This window comes from Lissotriton helveticus, chromosome 2_1 (genome assembly GCF_964261635.1).
Source record: "Lissotriton helveticus chromosome 2_1, aLisHel1.1, whole genome shotgun sequence".
In the NCBI taxonomy this organism is placed as follows: domain Eukaryota; kingdom Metazoa; phylum Chordata; class Amphibia; order Caudata; family Salamandridae; genus Lissotriton; species Lissotriton helveticus.
In genome coordinates this window covers 200,462,370-200,485,218 of record NC_136059.1, presented here as the reverse complement: position 1 = coordinate 200,485,218, position 22,849 = coordinate 200,462,370, and positions in this window count along the sequence as shown.

Genomic DNA, 22,849 nt, shown 5'->3' with positions numbered 1-22,849 from the left:
TCAGGAGTTCAACCGGACCATATATTTCATATTCAGTTTTGTCCCATGCTACCCCGCCGGGTATAGGATTGGCTGTGAAGTTTACTGAAGAAAGTTCTCTTTTCTCGACGTGTGAAGATGTGTGTGGTTTAAGGACCAAGTTGATATTCTGGCTTGCTGTGTCCATTGTAGCATATTTTCCCTCAATGAAATGTCCCAAGCATAGTACCATGATTAGCCAAAGTATGAGGATAAATGCACCAAATGCCACCCAAATTTCAATCCATGGAGAAATCAGATAGGTTTCTTTTAGTTGATGAAAAAGTTCCTTTGCTTTGTCTTTAAAAGTTTTGGTTGTCGGTTGTACTTCTGGTTCACTTGGATCTTCAGAAAAATCATTGAAGTTGATGAAGTAGCCTGATGCCGTTCTGTCAATTGTTCTAATTGCTTCTGGATTACTTTTTGCTTTTGGAATTTGTTTTGTTTCATCAGCATAGTCATTTGTTACTTCATTGTAGGTTGGTGTTTCTTGATGAAAAGTTTTGATTTGGGTTTTAAGAGGTTCAAGTTCTATTGCTTTGTTGCATAGTCCTTGTTGATTCACTGTAGATTTTTCAAATGTGATTAGTCTTTCAGTTTGAACCTCTGTGTTTGTAGCAAACTTTGGTGTTCTGCTACTTCTCGGGAGTCCACTTGGCCTACTACTTGTTATCGGCCACATGATTGTGGTTTAACCAGGTCGATGGATACAACTCGGTTCTCCTTTTTACCAGCAAGGGGCGGTAGTACTACTGATCTTGTCCCGTTGACTGACAAGACGGGAACTGCTTTTCTGTAAGAAGGCCCAAATTCCTTCTTTACCGCGATCTTCTCTCTGACCAGATCCCCGATTTTTGGAATCCAGACAGGCCTTGCTGGGACAGGTGGTTTCTCTTCAGTGGTTGTTGGCTGTTGTTTCAACTTTATGTTGCTCAGGTCCTTTCTTGTTTCATTTAAGTCCTGTAAAATAGCCAAGCGATCTTTGATATCAAAGCATTTTTCTTTAACCACTGAAGTCTGACTATCTAAGTCCTGGACTAACATTCTAGTCCCAAACAATAGTTCGTACGGACTGAGACCTCTCAGAGAATTTCTTGGCAGATTATTAAGACTACTTTGGACACTTATTAAATGTTTGACCCACCCAGCTCCCGAACCTAATACCTTTGCTGTTATAGATTACTTTATGCCTTGGTTTTTTCTTTACACCATCCCGTTTCCCTCAGGAAGGAAGTGAGAAGAGTCCCGCAATGCAATGCTCATTCTGGCCAGGCACCCCCCCCCCACAAGCTCGAGAGCTAAAGGAAAGATATTGGTCAGAACGTAGCATGCTTCTAGCGTATATGCCATTATAGACTCGCAAATCTTTGTATAACAGTTCAGACGTCAGCCGAGAGTTGGTGGTCTACATTATAAGTGAAAATAGCCTTTATATGTTAATTTGACGGATTATTCATACTGGGTTTTATTTTTTATTGTTGATCCAATCTGGAGCGAAACGCCATGGTAATATACCGTCTCGGTCGCCACTGCGATCTCTGTTGCAGTCTGGGCAGTTTTTTACAAAAATGTGATGATGCAGGCTCATGCCTGGCCACCAGTACACTGATTGTAATTCTTCCAGAGAATCTTTAAGCTTGAGGTGTCTAAGACCCTCACTCATTTGTGCGTCTGCTATTAACAAGCTTCTCCTGTCCGTGTTTGGAATTACTCTATCCTCCACTCCAGGGATTCGAGCAAAAGGAACGGAGTTTGCATCGATTATGTATGTATAATTGAGTGGATAGTTGATCGGTAGCGCTGAGCAGTCGCCTTTTGATGACGTTTTCACCGCCAGCACAGTTTCACCGTCAATGTATTTTACTGAACGCTTTTTTCTAGCTACGGAAGCCGATTTAGTTGCTGCCGCTGTGGCTGTCTCAGCCAATGAATTCCCTGAAACGTGAACGCCATCACGTTCATGACTCAGTGAGTGTATCACGTGAGTTTTTGGTAGTTCTTTCTGTAAAAGAACTACTTGTTCCCAAAGCGCTTTCTGCTTTATTGTGGCACCTGTGTCATCTTTGTAACCGTTTGGAATCCATTTCTGTAAATCGTTATTGTATGATTTGACGCAGTAATACGAATCGCACACTATAAGTGTCGGGAATTCGCGATCGGCATTATCTAGCGCCATTTTTAACGCTAATATTTCAGTTTGTTGTTCTGAATTATTTTCCACTGAGTGTGTTTTCGTAAATAGAAGTCTCAGTTTACCTCCGCGCCATACGTCTTTTACAATCTCGCATGTGGCGTTGTAAGCTTGCTCTCCCCAAACTGAGGGATGAGCATGTCCGTCTGTATAGATTACACAGGCGTACTGTCGTAAAGGCAGAATGTCGATTGGCAGAGGATATTCTCTTTCATATTCTAGATATTTTAATTCCTTCAATTCCGGATCAAAATAGTATTTTACTTTGTCTGTAGCAATAGAATTTACCCATTGTATCCATTCTGGATTCAATGCCGTTGTCGGTAAATTACATGGGGTTGTTAATGCCTCAAAAGCTGATTCTGCTGTTCTGACTGTAATACGTCTACCGTCAGGTTAGTCTTTTTCTCTTGCTACAGCCGTTTGAACCGCATGAACAATGTTTTCCTTAATGCTGAACGTTTTTTCAGCTTCTGTGTACAAGTGTGATTTGCATGCAATTGGTACCTTTTCTCCCTCATTAGAGGTCAGGTATGTGAATCCGCATCTTGCTGGGATGACCCGAATCACAAGATTGCGTGTGTTGTCACGTGTTTGTAGTTTTGTTTTAACTAACATGTCTGTTTGTAAAGATCTCAAAATTTCTGTGTGTTTTTGAGTCCAGTTGATTCTTTTAAAATCTGGTTTTATTAGATCATAGAGGGGTTTGACCCTCTCTGCATAATTTATAATGTAAGTTCTTCCGAAATTTAGGAAACCTAGAATTGATTGTAGGTTTTTTAATGTTCTGGGTGCTTGGATTACAGCACATTTCTCTAGGAAATTGTCAGCCAGGCTTTTGCCTTCACTTGATAATTCATATCCTAAAAACAGGACAGTTAGATGGGCAATTCTTGACTTTTTAAAGTTGAATTTGTAACCCTCTGCTGCGAACCCAAGTATTATGGTGTTCACTCTTTTCAAGTGAGTATCCAAGTCATCATCTGTTAGATAGATGTCATCGACATAAGATAATGCCTCATCATCATATATTTGTAGTAGCTCTGTTACTCTCGCTGAGAATAATCCTGGGCTGTTCTTGAACCCCTGAGGCAAACGACAGAAATTTTTTTGAGCGCCATTTATTGAAAACGCCGTCAAATATCTGCTTTCTGGTGCTATATTTTGACAAAAGAATCCATTAGAGATGTCTAATGTTGTTTTGTATTTTTTGCGCACTATGTTATTCATTAGTGCTGCACTGTGTGAGTTTTGCACTGCAAAAGTTTTGCAACATGAGTTCAAGTGTCTGTAGTCCAAAACAAGACGATATGAATCATCTGGTTTGGAGACAGGAAACAAAGGATTGTTCATTTGTGAGGTGCAAGTTTCAATCACCCCCTGGTATTCAAGTTGATCTAGGATCTCTTTTACCTGTTTTTTAGCTTCTTGCTTAATTGGGTACTGCCTCTGTGCAGTAGGTTGTGATTTTAACTGGATTTTGTGAGGAGGAGAGTCCTCATCCCATCCCACATGGTTTTTATATAATGCAGGAGCTTGGGCTACTGCCCACTTTCTTGCAAGTGTATATTTTTTATGTATTGGAATATGATTTGAGAAGGCAGGCATAATTATTTCTTCGCCATGAGGGCACTCCCTGACAAACTCTGGTGGCCAGTCTTTTTCAGCTAGAAGGATGTCATAGCCCTGGGAGAGATTATCCCAAAATAGACCCCTTATTTTCCTAGTCTTATCCCCCTCTATACGTAATGTTATTTCATATATTTTATGAGGTTTGCTAACTCTGGTATCTGCAGTTTCCACCTGAATGTATTCATTCGTGTCCACTGTCTCCAGATGATTCATCAGGATCTTGCGAGCTATGCTCACTTCTGCTGCGCTGTCTAGCATTGTCTGAGCCCATTCTCCGTTTTTCAGCTGTGTCCTCAGTATTCTCGGCATGGTTGATTACTTTAATACTGGCTACCTTCTTCTTTGGAAATTGTAATTTTTTATTTTGATGAGCAGGTTCCTTGTCTTTGGACTTGACGTGCTCTTCCCTGTGTTCTGATCGTCCTCTTCTTTCCGATTTCTGCGAGGAAGTCTGAAAAGATTGAGAGGGACGTTTATCAATATCTTGATATCTATCAGGTTTCTTTATATTATCCCTATTTCTAAGGTTGTATTTTTTCACAGCGGGCTCCCTTTGGGGAGACTTGCGTCCTTGGTCCGGAGACCTTTCTCTCCGCCGAGGAGACCTTCCTCTGGTTTGGAATCTTTTTTCCTTTGGAGTGGATTGTTTATTTCCATCCCAGCTCTTTTTTTGAGTGTTTAGATTATTTTTAATAAATACCTTTTCAGGATTTTCAATTAGTTGGGGTTTCACTGGTTTCCCACCCAAACTATCTCTTCCTAGTTCTTCATAGGATTTTTCTATGATTCTGGCAATTTCAAATGGTTGGTCTGCTATATTTGTCTCTTTCAACCTCTGGCGGATCGCCACATTTGCTGCTTCTCCCTTTATATTGGCTAGTAATATTGCCGAGACCTGTTTGAAGTCTTTTAGTAATTTCATACCAAGAGTTAAAGCAGGTTCTGGACCGTATTCTTCTTGAATTTGTTTTAGCACATCTGGTATTACTGACATGGATGGAACACCATGTGTTTTTGTGTAAATGGAAGCAAAGACTGTACCCCAAGTGTCACAGTCCTCCACATGTGGTGCGATTCCCATTGGGAGACAGATAGTCAGAATTCTGTGTTTCTCAACCGGGGTGGTATCTGGGAATACCGCCTCTATTTGAGTGATTTTTTGTGCTAACCAGAATGGAATTTGTTCCCGTTTTGCGGGTACTTTACCTAGACAGGACTGTATGTTCTGTGGTGTAATTTTATTTGTGTTTCCCTGATGAGGGGTCAGCTGTGGAATTTTAATAGCTGGTTGGACTGTTGAAGTCCGCATTACATATTGGACTAGTTGTCTATGTATTTTAATTAGTTGTTTTAGCTGTGCTAAAAGATCTGGTGCAGGCATTTCTTCAATGTCTGGATGTGGTGTGTATCCGGCTAGGACCGGCCACGTTGCTCCTGGTCTACCTAGTGGACCGAGCCTGGTGATGTGATTATTATGTTTTAGGGCGCCATTAAACAAGAGCAAGTGCTCTTGATATTTGAGTGGTATTTCCACCTCCTCGAAAGGAGTATACTCATTCGGAGGTTCCTCTATTTTGTTATAGTGGAAGTCCTTTGTTACAGCGTTTGCTGCTGGAAAGTTTATCCATGAATAGAATACCTCTGTCTGCCGATATTCGTGTGCCTCGATTACGAATATTACTGTACCACCTCTCGGTGTCAGTCCATTTTCTATAAGTTTTAAGGTTATAGTTTTTCTTATGTTGACCGGGATTAGTATTGCCCCCGGGTCTTGCTGTAGGAGACTATTGTCATCTGCTAGGAGTTGAGCTGCTACTCTAGCCGTCTCCCTTCCGTCTTCACTGTCTGACATTTTACTGACAGGAAGGTTATTTTGTTTATTTGCAGGTCAGGTTTCTACGGAAACAAAGATTAGATGCACAATATTTTGGAACAGTGTATCCTTCAACGTTGAATAAACCAAGAACCATACATAGGAGTCTCCTCTTACTAAGTTTGGCGGATTTAACCTTTCACCCACTCCAGACGTCTTTGGAGTATTATGGGAAAAAAGGGTCTGTGTGAAAAAGCACGACTGAGTCACTCTAATGCCTTGCGTTAGATTTATCGCCTATCCAAACAGTTGGGCGCCATGTAGTGTAGTTCCTATTATCCCAATAGGCTCTGCGCATTGGAATAATATCTTCAATAGTATAGACGTAGGACTGGGGTTAACTAGGTCTTCTACTGACGATATTAGACTTAAAGTTTATGTGTGCCAGCTAGCTCAGAGTTCACTAGAAACTTTCTCGAATAGGCAAGGAGGAGTTTAACCTCCCTGGATAGACAAGAAGGGATTTAGTTTCTGACAACCATAGAACATGACAACTTTGCTCTCCCCTAATCAAGAGTATATCTCTAGAGTCGTGTGAAAACAAAAGACAACTTATTTTACTCAGTCAGTACGTGCATTCTTAGTTTCACCAGATTGTAGAGAAAAGGAAGAGACGGGCGTGTTCAATAAAAAGGTGTTATTTATTGATCAGTCTCTTTTCTCATACAAGAGAAATGAATCGCTATTATTGCAATACTTATAGTTAAGTACAGTGCATACAGTAAAAGCAGAATTATAAAATAATACTGTAAAAGCATTGATATGGTTTCTTAGCCATATGATACTTTAAAATGGATAAAATAGATACATACATATATACATTGACTAATCGTACTCAACTGGTGCTTCTAACTACGCCTACCCCAGTGTACCTGACCTAAGCCTAATACGTGGGCGGGAGTAGATAAGTAGCAGTTTAAGTTAAGTTTGCTTTGCCAAGGGTCTGACTCAAGAATTCTCTGTAAGGGGTTATTCAGTTCAGTACCTGGGATTTAGAAGGCTGGAGGGCTGGTATCTCTATCTCAGGACTTGATATCCCAGCTGCCTGCGAGGGCGGCTGGAAACGCCGGAGCTGGATTTCTCGGCAAGAGAAAAGGCAGCGTCTCTCTCAGCGCGTCAAAAGGGAGGGGCAGCATCCGTGGGCTTTCTCTATCAGCTGGGCTCCTCGGCAAGTCGCGCTGCTCCAATCTCGTCACCACCACCGTGTGTTGCTTAGGGCAATGTCGGTAATATTTATACCTGAAAGGTGCCGAGATTGACGTAAGGATGGACATAAATACGTCAATAAGGATGTCATAAGAACTGGTCGTTCTCACATTCTTTACTGGAGTTCTTGGCTAAATCAAAACAATAGCTGCGGGGGATTTCCCAGGTTGCTGGAGGTTTGATTTGTTTTGAGAACTCGGTATGCTTTCTATGGGGGCTGGAGGAATAGTGCTTGCTTAATGTGGTAGCATGCGCTATGACCCAATCAGAAAGCGGGTTTCTGTGCCGTTGTATGGCCACTATTGATTAACCGGACAAGGGTCAGAAGCAGGAATATTGATACAGTTCCCATAGGAAATACATCACAATAGAGGATGAGAAAATGAAAACTAGGATAGGACTAACTTCGGGGTTGTGGGAGAGATGTCTGAGGCTTTATGAGTCACTGAAAATAAATGTCCAATGCAGGGACTGCGTGGGTGCCTTGCAACATCTCACCGTTTTTCCGGCTTCTTTCACTTCTATTAGTTTGTCACATGGCATGTAGATTCTCTCATTGTTTGTTATTTTTACTGTTCTTGATTCTTTGCCTTTACTTGTATCTTGATCTCTATCCTTTCTTTTCCATTTACCTTTACATCTGTATGCTCCATATGCAGAAGACTGTTGCTCTCCATCTCAGCAGCACCTTTGTGACATTTGTATTAATCTCTGCAACCATCCTGGATTCTCTCTTTGGCCATTCGGCTCCAGGTGTGACTCTTAGTTGGTCTGGGTCTAGTCACGGTATGTCCTCACAGAGCGAGAGCATTCTATAAATGCCATTGGTATTATGGGCCTGATTATGATGGTGGTTGGACAGCCACCGTCAGGCCGTCGGTGGGGGTCCCAACGCCATCGGACCCTGCTTGACCACCCACCACATTATGATGGCGGCTGGAGGGAAGGTGGGTGGAGAGAGACCGACCGCCATGGATCCGACGGGCTCCTTGAGCTCGTCGGACCGTCGGAGGGACTGCAATCCCTACAATGGTGGCCGTGTCTGCTCAGGCACTGCCGTAAGGATCACAATGTCCATTTCTGCCGACTGTTTCATGAAAGTTAACCCGCCATGAATAGACACATAATTCAGGGATATGCAAAATGTGTTTTCTTTTGTATTGCGGCGTGTGCTGCAGCCCGCAGCACACGCTGCAATACAAAATATACACAGTGTGACCGCCTTGAAGGCGGTCACACCGTAATACCTGTAACGGGACCACTGACAGCCAGTCGGGCGGTCCCATTCCTGGTAAGATGGCGGTTGGACTAAAGTCCGACCACCATCATAATCAGGCCCAGTATAATCAGTGGTTGTTGATTTACCATGAGTCTTACTGTTTCTTTGAGTCTCTCTCCCTCTCTCTAAGGTTTCAGAACAGTGCTTCTGAGACGATTTTAGGCTACTGTGAGAGACATTCCACGCCAGTGTCTCTAGTGTCATTTCTCTTGCCCTATTTTTTCGGTGTTCCTGACTGACAGACATCAACAAAAAACTAGTGGCAAACCAGCTTTCCCTCCAATCTGCCTCCGCTCCGGGATACTCAAAAAGACCACTAGACACACCAGAAATGTTAAGACCAAAGCCCAGTTGACACCAGGGAGTTTAGATACAGATTACTTGGAAGGAGAGAGGGCAGCCCATCCTGATATAGGGCCATTCCTCCACCCCAATGGGGGGCAATATAATCTTTCTACCAGAGCCCGGGATGTAGTTTGGGGGTTTACCCTTAATTTACCCCCCTGGGGGTAGAACACTCCCACTAAGCACCAGGGAATTATTTTTCTTTAAAAAAAACAGAAAGCGGTTGGCATGGCCCTCTGCAGCAAACAACCATGCCCCCACCACAAGAGGGGCAATACAGTCTTTCTGCCCCACCTCCTAAGCATCAGATTGAGGATTTCTCCCAATCTGTCAAGAGAGGTAGAAATCCCACTCAACACCACGGATTTCGAAATGACAGCAAAAAAGTGATGGGGCAGACAGCCCTTACACTGGGCCGAACTTCCACCTCAGAAAGGTAGATAGCCCATGGGACACCAGGGGCCTCATTTATGAGGTTGTGCGTCACTTTTACGCCACCGGTGCGTCACTTTTTGTGACGCACCAGTGGTGTAAAAAATGTGCCTTGTTGCGCCATATTTACAAAGTGACACATCTAGGTAGATGCGTCACTTTGTAAACCCCTGCGCCACATTATACCTGCGCCAGTTATAATGTATGCAAGGGGGGGGTTTTGACGCAAGAAAGGGTCATGGAAGTGACGCAGTGAATCTATAAGATTTCACTGCGCCATTTCTTGCCACTAATGCGTCAAAATCTTACACCTGCTTCATGGCAGGCGTAAGACTGACGCAAGCACTAACAACATGGGACTTGTCCATGTGAAAGTACACATTGCTGGAGTTGCGTCACTTTTGTGACACACTCCAGCAATGCATCACTTTTGTGCCTACAGATGCGTCAGAAATACTGACGTATCTGTAACTCCTTTTTTTTTTGTAGAGTTTTATATAGAGCGAACTAGACCCGAACCGAATCAGGTATCAGAGCGCTTTACATAGCACAGGTTACGTTTTTTTTGTTGTTTTTTTTTTTACATGAGAACACACACTTTTATTTTTAGGCACGGGGAGATTAAGTGATTTGCCCAGAATCACAGGAGGTTTTGGCGTCGTTACCGATCACTCGAACCCAGATCCCCAGGTCCGAGGACATGATGTGTCATATTATAAATATGATGCATCAATCATGACGCAAGGAGTGCGCACTGAGAAGTGACGCATCGCTGCTTTCACGCAACGATGCGTCATTTCTCACAAATGGGACCCCAGGGATTTCATAGAGGGGCAAAAATGGGTAAGGGCATCCCACAGAGGAGTTTGGTTACACCTCAAGCCCAAAATCACCAACACAGTCTTTCTGCCCTCTCAGGGAACAGGTGTTAGAAAAATATTTTATTTTTATCTTAACCTGTTCGCTGCGCGCGTCGGCCTGACTAGTGCTGCCCACGTCCATTAGCCGACGAGGCCCCGCCCACTCTTCAGAACTCCCGCACCGGTTAAGGAATTAATGAAAGGTGCTGTAGTACCAATTTAAACACTCATATTCCTTCTATACTCATAGACAGAAATAGACATTCGAAACTTGTTCCCCATGTAAACCATTAAAACGTATGTGATGTGCATGACAGAAAATCACAGTCGTACAGTTCTAAAGTGTAAGACTCACACAATACATGGTACGTTATATTTATTATTTCTGAGAAGTAAAGACAAAACCAACCCATTAAATCCACGATACTCTGGAATTAAATTCAAAATAAAATTCCATATGTGGATAAATATGTGCTCCATAAAAAACATAAGGAGCATATACTCTGTTTCAATAATGGTTCGCTATCATTAATATTCCAGTCCCTCAAACTGTGTCTAAATGTTCTCCTTTCAGGCAGCAAAAGAAAAAGTTTGTTGTGGAGAGGCACATCATATAACCAGTGTTCCCAGTATAGCATGCTAGTCTCTTCAGCAACAACATTCAGAGAGCAACAGTGCGAAGGACCCAGCTCAATGCGAGGAAAATGGGTCCTAGAGGCGCCCGGCTAGATCGCAAAATGCAAGCATAATCAGAGTTTACACCCCTATACCTACTACACCAGCTCCACCACTGATAATTACTCCCGTACAAGTCTCCACTGCAAGTGAATTACCCCAGATGAGTATATCAGCACTAGATGATAGGCCTCAGGGGGCTATAGAACTGAATTTCCTGAAAGGGCTGGAGGCTGCGTCCTGCAGTTATCCACATCTGTGCAGTAGGTGCATTACCTCACAAAAACCTGGAACACCCTCCCCACCCGCCTACGACAGACCAAGGACCTATTGGCCTACAGGTGACTCCTCAAGACCTGTCTGTTCGAGCAGTAGCAGCAACCACCCCCCAGCACCCTGAGACCCTCACAGGTGAGTTGTGCGCTCTACAAATGTACTGATTGATTGATTGATTGAACTATCGCACTAGGCCTGGAATGACTGATCTGCAGGTTGTGAACAGAACTGTGCAGCAGTCCTGCTTGCTAAACATCCCACTACCTTGTGCACTGAGCTAAGGAAATATTCTATTCTGGCATCAAATTGTTGTCTTTCACATGAATATGCTATCAAATACACTCAGCCTTCCCTTGGGACCCTTCATCACATGTGGAGAAGAGACGGAGCAACAAGCTGCCTGATTCACCCAGTGAATACCCAAAATGCCCGGGAAAACACTAAATCAGTGCCACACCACTTCTAAATGTCACCAGCCTCCACTGCTTAAAAGAATAATTGTGGTAGTGTGCTTAGCTTTGGTTTATTGTCTAAGAGTTTCAATGCGCCATCATATCACAGCAGACGCAGATTGGATCACGGATACAAATACCTTTTATAGTTCCAGTCACTGAATAGTGGATGACCGCCAGACGAACTCATTTGATATATGATGACGATCTTCTCTTCTGGGCTTGACTCAGCCCTGGGAATTTCCGTTTGCGTCCAGCGCAATACACTGGAGCATCTACTTTGGACTACCTTTTTATGATTACTTTGACAGTTCACCTCGCTTTACCTAAGCCCTGATGAAGTTCTCAAAGAGAGAACGAAACGCGTTAGCTAACTGAATGTTCTATTACCGTATAAAAAATGCTGACTTGAAATAAAGACTTTTTCGTTACAAGTGTATCTTGGACTTCATTGCCTGGTGCACACCCACTTGCATCTACCTATAAATTAGGCCACATATTCAGGGACAGGATGACAAGAGGTATATTACATGAACACAGCATGTGCAGAGCAGTGGTTCAGTTACAGTGCTTCCCACAACTTCCTTAAACTGACCTCAACCCATCCCTTACAGAACATTGAGCCCAGGTATGCCTGCATAAGCGAGGATGGCTTGGTGTGGGCTGGCATTGGCTACCACCGCATGACACGAGAGAAACACACGCATTCAACATGTTTCTATTCATATTGACATAACACATACACATAAAACTCCACAATGATTTACTTTTATTTTTATAATCTTATTAAGCGTGCAGGTATCCAAAAATGGTTTCCTGGCACTATGCATCACAAAAAGTCAAATTTCCAACTTAATGGAGCCATGTCCTCAAGCCTTTGTGGAATGCAAGCAGAGAGAGCAGAAGTCTCTGATGGATTTAGGAAGTGAATTCCATAGTCTTGGACCCAACACTGCAAGAGATGTAAGGAGTCACTATCTCCTGAATATAGTGTGACCTATTCCGGCTTTGGCCTTACACATGTAGCAGAGAGCCTTGACCTGAATCCTATTGGTGACTGTGAGCCAATGCAGCTCAAAGAAGTGGTGTGAGACTGAAGCGTGCTTAGGAAGCTGGAACAACAATCTAGCCGCTGAGGTCTGGACCCTCTAGAGATGCCTGATACATGCCTGGTCTATTCCTAAATATAAAATGTTGCCATAATCCAATTTGGATAAGATTAGGGCTTGAATCTCCCAAGATCGAACTTAATTGTTTATCACACTAATATTCACTCTCATTCCTAAACTAAACCATCAAACAAACTCTCTTCCATAAGACAGACAGCTGGAACACTTAAGCTGGAAATATAACCAAGCTAGGATGAGATGGGAGCAGAAAGTATGCGGACCCAGCACCATGCACCGACTCCTGGTTTTCAGAACACATCTGACCAAACTGACACAGCTACACAAACAGGTTTTGTATAGTTTGTACAATGACCAGCATAAAGTAATTTCTCTGCAAAAGGGTCAGTCACAGGTTACACACTACCTGAGATGCGATTGACTGTCTCTACTACACCCATGGCTACTGCTTTCAGAGGCACTGGCATGTTTCGAAATATACCAGTTTTCTTGTGTGCAAGTCCAATTCTGGTCGCAGGTTCTCCCTATATGAGTGCCTGCCCACACTTGCATAATTAGGTCGTGCAAACAGACTGTTATTAACAACTTTTCATACAGCACTCCATACTACACGTCTCCTATATCGAAGCACTGGAAATACAAGGTATTACTCATCCTCTGCTCCTTTGTTATCAATTTAACAACCTTATCTAATGTTGGTGTTCACCAATAACACACTGACTATCGTTGAGCTTCTATAGGTATTTATTAATTACAACAATATCGATCTTATGAGGAGCGCCGGCCGATGCTGCCGTTTCTCTCCGTGCTCGGCGCGCTCTGACCTGCGCGCGCATGCGCCGCCAACATGGCCGCCGCACGTCACGTCTACGTGACGTGCATCAACTAGTGCGCACACTACATATCTCCCCCTTTTCCAAACTTTTGCTGAGTCACTTACAGTTCAGTGTCCAATTCGAAGTCTCGAAATCTGGAGGGCCATACCACCTGCCTTCCACTCCTTGTAACCCTGACGGGGTTCTCCAGAGTCCCTTGGCTCTGCATCTCTGTGCTTTCCGCTCCTTCGCTCATAGCCCCACCTTCGTTCATGCTTCTCTCCAACCTGTCCGTCTCAGTTCCTTGACTTCTATTCACTTCTTCATCTCCTCGTTCCGTCCCGGCGCTTACTCCGCCTTGCTGCTCACTTGCACTTTGTCTCCTCTCCATACTCGAATCATCCATATCTTCCCATTCCGTTCCAGGTTGCTCCCAGCCCAAAACCTTGTTGCACCTGGCCATGCGGTCCTGGGACCACACATTTCCATCGCTCAGCAGGGCCGCTCGATCATACACTTCCATGACTTGCATAGGCTTGCTATACTTGCTGTCTCCTTTCTTCTGTAGAGTGGCTAGCTTTACTCTCACCCACTCTCCTTTTTCCAGGCCTGTCCCTTTCACATTCCTTCGTTTGTTGTAGTGGTTGGTGTAGATTGTCTGTGCTCTTTCCAGATTGGCCCGTACCACTGCAGGGGACCATTCGCTGGTGACGACCTTTTCCTTCCAGATTCTGTTGTCATGCGTGAATGGTTCTCGCCCCCTCAATATTTGGAATGGGCTGTACCCCGTGCCAGTGGGGGTTATTCTGTAGGCCCACACCATGTTCTCTAGCGCTTTCTCCCAGTTTTGTTCGCTGGATATGGCGCCTTGTATGGCTCCCATCACTACCCTGTTAAATCGCTCCACTAGGCCGTTACCAGCTGGATGGTAGATTGCTGTGTGTTTGATGGTGATGCCATTTCTTTGCATAAACTTGTTCCACCTTTCCGACGTGAACTGGGGGCCATTGTCGCTCAAGATGGATTTGGGGATTCCTTCCCTCGTGAAGGTCTCTGACAGAAACTTTAGGATGTTCTCTGTGTCCATGGACTCGTCCACTTTCAACTCCGGCCACTTGGAATATCGGTCCATGAGTACACACACGTATTTCTGTGTGCCCTGGTCATCTAGGACGGGTCCCAAAATGTCTACGGATAGCTCCTCCCACGGATTTAAGGGGGGATCGAACTTCCCTAGCGCTGGCCTCAAAGGTTTTAGAGTCTTGTCTGCTCCTTGACATTGTGGACATTCCCTGACATGCCTTTCGGCCCTCATGTCCACGCCTGGCCACCAGTAGTTTTGTTTAGCTCTTGCCTTGAGTTTTCCTATGCCCAGGTGGCCCTCATGTAGCAGGTCCAAGAGTTTTGTGGTGAGGTTCCTTGGGGGGATTACCTTGTCTCCTCTGTAAATGAATACCCCCTTGTCTCCTACCGACAGTTCTTCCCGCACTTCGTAGTGTGGCCTGAGGCTCGCCCTCACATTTCTTTTGTCTGGCCATCCTTGTATGATGTGCATCTTTACTTCCTTCAAGTCGGTGTCCTCCTCGTATGCCTCTGCCCATTCTTGTTGGCTGATTAACTTCTCTTGGTCTTCTATGAGAGCTACCAACTCCCCACTGCCTGCGGGGTCTTCCTCTCCCGGCTCCATGGCGGCTGCTCTACTCAGGTAATCCGCTACTCGGTTCCGGTTCCCAGGAATGTACTCCACATCATATCTGAACTCGAGTAACTTTAGAGACATTTTGGATATCCTGGGTGTGGCACTGGCATGGCCGCTCGATGTTAGTACCTTTACCAACGGCTTGTGATCTGTTTTGAGTAGAAATCGGGTTCCCCACAGAAATTGCCGGAATCTCGTCATGGCCCATACCACCGCCAGCATTTCCTTCTCAATCACGCTGTATTTGCTCTCTGTATCCGTCAATGCTCTGGATGCAAAACTGATTGTCTCCATTTCCCCTCTTCCTCGGTCTTGCATGAGTACAGCGCCCAGGCCCTTGTCGCTGGCGTCAGTCGTAAGTACAGTGGTGCCTTGTGGGTCATAACCTTTGAGAGGTACAGCTCCTGTGACGTCCTTTTTGATGGTTTCGAACTCTGCTTGGGCTTCCGGTGTCCACTGGAACGCAGTGCTCTCCCTGGTCAGCAGCCTCATGTTGTGGGTCTTGGAGGCAAAGTGTACCACGAACTTGCTGTAGTACTCCGCCATCCCCAAGAACGACCTGACCTCTTCCTTGTTCTTGGGGGGCGGTGCTTCCGCGATGGCTTTTACGTTTTCCACCTTGGGGGTGACTCCCTGTTGTCCAATCTCATGGCCTAGGTATGTTACCGATCGCAGGCCCAACCGGCACTTAGTCCACTCCGCTGTAAGGCCTTTGTTCTCCAGCGTTTGTAACACTTTTCCCAGCTTCTGATCGTGATCCCGCCTGTCGCACCCCATCACCAGGATGTCATCCTGGAAATACTGGACGCCCTTGCAGTCTCTGAATAGTTGGTGCATCATTTTCTGGAAGACTGCAGCCGCCGAGGCCAGCCCAAACGGCATACGACAGAACTGGTAGCACCCAAACGGAGTGATGAAGGATGTAAGGCTTTTGCTGTCCGGATGAAGTGCTATTTGGTGATAGGCCGAGGTCAAGTCGATAGTGGAGTACCACCTTACTCCTCTGGTCTTGGCCAACATTTCCTCGATTCTGGGGAGGGGAAATTTCTCCACCACAATATTTTTATTCAGTTCTCTCAGGTCCACACAGAGCCGGACCTTCCCATTGGGCTTCATTACGACCACCAAGGGCGCCAGCCATTCTGCGCAGGTGATCGGTTCTATTATTCCCTTCTTTTCCAATTCTTGGAGTTCCATCTGGACTGCTTCTCTTACCGCAATTGGCACGTTCCTCACTTTGTGAGCCACCGGGATGGCTCCTTCCTTGAGCACGATCTTGTGTTGGAATTTTTCCATCCTTCCCACCGTGCCTCCAAACACTTTTGGGTAGTTCTCCTTCCATTTGTTCAGGTCCGGCCATTCCTCTTGCTCTGTGAGCAGTATTTGCTCCTTTCCTCCTGGATCCAGCTTTATTTCTAGGTCGCCCTGGTCTAGCCATCCTAGGACTGAGGGTCCTCTCTCTGCTATGTACAGCTTGCACCATGCTGATCGGCCCCTGAATTCGAACAACAGGCGTCGGAACCCCACCATTGGAATGCGGTCGCCATTGTAGGTGACCGGCCGAATGTCTAGTTTCTCCAACTCTGGGCCCAACTTGGGTCTGAACGCTTCTTCCCACACTGCCCTTTGGACAATGGTGAATGGAGATCCGGTGTCTGCCACCACAGTGATGGTGATCCCGCCCATTGACATGTCCAGGACGGGTTTCGTTGACTTCTTCCCTTCTACGCTCAGTACCTGGTCATATATGCATAAGACGGTGACCACCTCTTCCTCTGCAACCTCCTCCAGATCTTCTTCTCCATGATCGACACATTTCACCATGCCCTTGGGTTGTTTCTTCCTGCACACTTTCTGGTAGTGGCCTAAGATGCCACAGTGTAGGCACTTGGCTCGGAACGCTGGACATCTTCTATCACGCGCGTCGTGGGACCAACTTCCGCATCTGTAGCACGATTTCTTGCCGTCATTGCCTGTCTGCTTCCCTTGCCATCTGTTGGTTCCTTTGGCCACTGGGTCCTTGCCTCTCTGGTCTTTGCGGTGGTCTCCCTCTTGTATCCTGTTCACCATGGTTGGGGTGGCTCCGTCTTTCTTGGTTGCGTCAGCACACCTCCGTGCGAGTTCCGCCCTCTTTACAATGACCATTACGTCTTTGAGGGTGGTGTCGCCGCTAAGCATGGGCGTAAAATCCGCTCCGCTCGCGGATTTTTCGAATTTTCGGCAAATTCGCAATCCGCGAACGCTCGCGAATTTGTCGAAAATCCGTGAATCCGCTCGCGGCGGATTTTTTGCTTGGTTGCGGCGCGCGGCGTGGTGCACGGCGTTCACTTTCCGTCATTTTAGCGTTTGCCGAGTTGTTTTTCTTTGCGAGTGACGTGCCATTTTAGATCTTGCTGCGTGTTCCCGCGGGAGTTTGTCGCCCGCGAATACGTACTCGCGGCTTGCCACCTTGCACAGCACACCTCGCGAGAGTTCGCAATTGCGAACACGTAGTTGCGGCGGAAAGGAACAATCTCGCACTTGCGAAATAGAGATTTTGCAATTTCGCACAAGAAAATCACCAGCAAACAGGATAAACCTTCAGAAAATTATGATTTTTATCAGAATCACTCCTCAGGTTGACATTTGCATGGCCTTTTTTTTTGCAAGGAGTCCATTTTGGGGGGGGGGAGTAAGGAAGTGCCCCACAGTCTCCAACTTCCTGTTCCTGTCCAGCAGGCTCCTCCCAGTGCTTTGTCCATCTCCTGGTCACTTTCATTTGGATCTGGAGCTGGAAGGATTACTTTTTGTGGGTGCTGCTGGATATTTGGATTTGAGGCCTTTTTGACTGTCTTTGGATCACTTTTGGATTAGAAATCAACTTTCACAAGTAAGTTTGTTTGGGGCATTACAGTTGCTGCAAGTACAATTTTTGAACTTTTTCAGAAAATTAAATAAATTATATTGTGGGTAGCCACAGTATCCAGTAGGACCAGGGTTGGTTATGGGTGCATGATACAACTGTTTTGTTGAATTTAAACACCATTGAGGCCATGGATGGGCTGGGATTGTGCAGATTTTATTGTTTTTTGTCGTTTTTTTGGGCCTGCTGGTGTGGCCCTTTGCCCAGGGGTGGTGAGTGTTGCATGGGCCTAGTCTTTCTGTGGGGTGTCTTCTTGAATTTAAACATAATTGAGGCCATGGATGGGCTGGGATTGTGCTTATTTTATTGTTTTTTGTCGTTTTTGGGGGGCTGGCATTGGATTGTGGTGATTTCTGGCTGTTTTTCTGTTTTTTGGGGGTGTACTGTTGATGTGGACTGGCCATGTGGGTGGTGGTGGTGGCCATCTTGAGTGCTGGCTGGTACAGGCAACATGTGCTTGGGGTGTAAGGGGGCCATTTTGAGGAGAGGCAGTGTCTGAGGCCTGCACTTATTTTGCCTACTTTTCATCCCTTATGCCCAGGGGTAGTGAGTGTTGCATGGGCCTAGTCTTTCTGTGGGGTGTCTTCTTGAATTTAAACATAATTGAGGCCATGGATGGGCTGGGATTGTGCAGATTTTATTGTTTTTTGTCGTTTTTTTGGGCCTGCTGGTGTGGCCCTTTGCCCAGGGGTGGTGAGTGTTGCATGGGCCTAGTCTTTCTGTGTGGTGTCTTCTTGAATTTAAACATAATTGAGGCCATGGATGGGCTGGGATTGTGCTTATTTTATTGTTTTTTGTCGTTTTTGGGGTGTGGTAAATAAATAAATAATACCTCTATTTTTGAATGAATATATGAATAACAGATAGCTCAATAAATAAGAGTCAAGATTCGAGGTAGTAGGAGTTTGCAGGTTTAATACAGCATAAAGGACAGGAACAGGACAACCTGCACGGACAAGATCTGGGATGGCTAGCTAGCACAACTTTAATAACAGTGCACAAGTATATATACTAAAACAATTGCATTACAGTGAATTACAGTAGGCGGAGCAGTGGGTGTGGTCAATAGCAGTCGCGAAAGATAAGGGTGAAAGTGGGTGTAACAAGAGGCGTATACATAGACATGTGATGTAAACTTAACAGAGTATTGTCATAAATGGGGCGGAAACATGGAGGGGGCTACCTAAGGAGCCGGGACCTCTAACCTAATGGTGCGCGCAAACTGACAATGACGTGTTACTAGGAGAAGCTGGGGGCTATGAACTCTGTGCTAGGAGTAGAGACTGAAGTCTGGAGAGTCAGGGCGACATGTACCTAAACCCTATCTAGTATCTGATGTTTAGAGAACATGTTGATATAAACTAAAAGTTATCGGGGTAAAGGCTAACAGACTCTAAGACTGGAGCATGCATTATTCTACATGTAGTGCGTTGAAGAATATTAAATGACCATTAAATGCAGTATTTCTCTTACATGGAGACGTAAAGGCTAGACAATGACGGAAACTATTGATGCGATTCAGTAGCTTAGGAATGCAGAGAAGGAGGGCTGGACTGATAACTAGAATCATAACATACTCTTGGCAGACTCATAGGCAGAGCCAGGCTGAACCGGGCACTGTGAGGCAGGAAGTAAGTAAAGGGTCAGGAACACAGGTGGGGGCTGTATCGCTCCTCAGCGAGGGCTCAGGAGACAGAAGCTGAATCTGGTGTCCAGGCCCTTTTGAGGCCTAGAAACGGGGACTTTACAATGAAATAACGTGCACACTGAGAAACGTGGCAACGCAACTTTACATAGGCCTAATACTCGTAGCTTTCACGAGAACTGGAAACTGGCATACTAGAGATGGACACAACTGTAATTGCGTCTTTAATCAAACATGGGGAATACATATGCATATTAATCATGCACACATAACATAAGATGGAGGACACGTAGGGACACAGAACATGGCAAAATTTACTTTTCCACATTCCCTCCTTGTCACTACGTTTCCATCAGGAAACATCAATATTCATGATACCATCTATCATTTCATACAGTATCATTTGCTCGCCTCGAATTTTCTTGGAACTGGATTTAGAACGGGACTCGGGACTAGGAATACAAGAGGTAGCACAAATGCCGCAAATCGCAGGGCCACATTGTAAACAGAGGCAGCAACTGAATATGATCGCTACTGCAATACCTAGAAAGGATAATACTTTCCATCCCCAGGCGGAAATTATATTCCAGAACCAACCGGACCATGTCCAGGTGCCTGGATCTTGGTGTAACATATGGGCAATATTATGGAGTCTGGTAATAGCTGAATAAACAGACGGTGCGTTATTAGGAATGAAAATGCAGCAACTAGATCCGATGACTCTACATGCCCCGCCCCTATCGGCCAGTATGACGTCAAGGACGAGACGATTCTGGAGCACGACAATTCTCATAAAGGATTGTTCTTCGGTTAAGTTACCTAGAGCAGAAGTAGTCTCAATCACTACTGCTTCAAGTGTTCTGGTTAATCTACGTATCAGTTTACTATTTACAACAGTATCTAAGTAGGGGAAGACACCTTTATTGATATCTATGTATTGTTCTAGAGCAGTTTCAGTATAATCGACAATCGGGAGGTTTCTCTTGTGTCTAGTATGTACTAGGTGGGAATTCCTATGATAGTCAGGTGGGGCTAGGAAAACTGGTGGCAGTAGGAAGGCAATGTAACAGGTTCCCTCCCAATCGAGGGGCAGACGAACATATGCGGTCTGACCACAAACAAAATAAGAATGACGTGAAGCTTTGAAAATAGATTTCCCACTGTCACTATACTTGACAATAGTAGTACAATCACTGCGGCCTACATGTATGGAACCATTATTTCTGACACACAATTCGCCTTTGACTGGTAATACTGACATAGCAGGTAAGTCTGGAGTAGAATCAGACTGAACATTCAGGACCATGAAATTCGAAGAATAATTACCCAAATTATAAACTTCATTTTCTAGGTCTAACCCTGTTCTGTGGGGAAGACCTTGCTTGTCTGGAAAACATGTACTGTTAAGTAGGGACATATCATTTGAGGATGACGTTAACGTGGACCATGCTCCACACGAACCATTATGTGAAAATGGATAAGGAAAGAGTGGCAGAACTCCCTTCGGTGTCTGGAAAGGGGGGAGTCGACCACACACCCAACAATTAGTGGCATTGCTGGTCTGGTGTGAATAATGTAACATGCGGATAAAGGAATTATTACGCATAGCAAGACGATAAGATAGTTCATGAGGAGGCAGATCACTAAACGTGTGCTCTACTGTAACAGTAGAAGACTTATTTACATGAGAAACTGGAAAACACAAATAAAATGCATAACCTGTGCAGGAAATCATAATGCTAAAATATAGCAGAAAACATAAAATAATAGTGCAACTTTTAGAGTTCTCACTACCTCTCTCTCTGTAGGGGTCTATTATATACATGTCAGAAACCGGTCTAACCGTTTCACCTAGGGGAGGACTTAGACAATCAAACTGGCTGACTTATTTTACTAGACCTTAATTTAAGCTTATACTCCTGCTGCGGAGTTTTCTCTAACAGGGAGGAATCTGTATCATTGTCTTTTGCGGGACAGTCCTTAAGAATAGTACTTTGGCAGTCTTTACAATCCTCGGAAATGTTCTTGGTAACAGGTTTTAGTCCATAAAATCTTTTCACATGTGACAGGTGGACCCAGCCCTTCCTGCCTTTCAACTTGACGGCAGTACGGGTGGCCAGGAGGACCTGTTTGGGTTCCTTCCAGCGGGGCTCCAGCGGACTTGAACGATCAAAGTTCCTCACAAGAACCATGCATCCGGGAACGATTTCATGCGGTGCCACCTCGGTATTGTCTGGAAATGCGGCGGCAACCTGTGAACGACAAGAGTGTAGGGCAGACATCAAGGAAGCTAGGTAATCTGTCAGCATATTACTTGAAACATCGGTAATACTTCGGGGTCTAGGTGTACCCCACATATTAGGGGGGCGGCCGAATACGACCTCGTACGGGGACAGACCTGATCTGGAATGTGCGACCATGCGCATATAAAACAAAGCGACGGGTAGAGCTACTAGCCAGTCCACACCTTTCTCTTTACATACTTTTGCAATTCGAATTTTCAGGGTCTGATTATGTCTCTCTACGAGACCGGCTGCTTCTGGATGGCGTACACAATGAAACTTCCACTGGTACCCTAACAGAAGGGAGATGTGCTTCATGAGCTCAGATGAGAATGGCTGGCCGTTGTCAGAATATACGACTCTAGGGAGTCCGTAGCGGGGGAAAAATTCACGAACCAACTGCTTGGCAGTGGTCGCGGCTGTGTAATCTGGGACTGGATATGCCTCTGTCCACCTGGACAAAGCGCATACAACTACAAGGACATACTTGAAACCTCGACATCGCTCCATCTGAATATAATCCATCTGGAGGACTTCAAAAGGGTGGTCAGGGGGCTGGAATCCACCTTGTTCCACCGGGACACTTTTACCTGGATTAAACTGGCAACATATCATACAGGTACGACCTTCTGCTTGGCTGCAGCTCGTAAATGCTTGTTGGACCAAATGTTCTGGATACTATCTAACATAGCTTTTTCTCCTAAGTGTGCTGGACTATGTGCGGTATTGATAATGACTTGAACCATAGAGTCGGGGAGAAACCATGTGGCTTTACCCTTCGTTACCCATCCCTGATCTGTCTGGACCCCTCCTTGTTCGGACCATTTCTTGATTTCATCGGGAGTAGCATGTAACTGGATATCTATGACATCTTGAGTAGGGTCCTTAACTGTCATACAGGTAGTTGGATCTGGAGTGTGTGTCGGTGTCTTATTAACTGGAATGTCTGGTGTCTGAGCTGTAAGCTTGGCTGTGCGATCTGCTAGATCATTACCTTGAGAAATAGTGTCAGTAACTTTCGTATGTGCTTTGCATTTCATGACGGCAATAGATGTCGGTAAGTGTATGGCATCTAACAGAGCTTGAATAAGGAGACCATGCTGAATCTTGGTTCCATGAGAAGTCATGAAACCTCTCTCC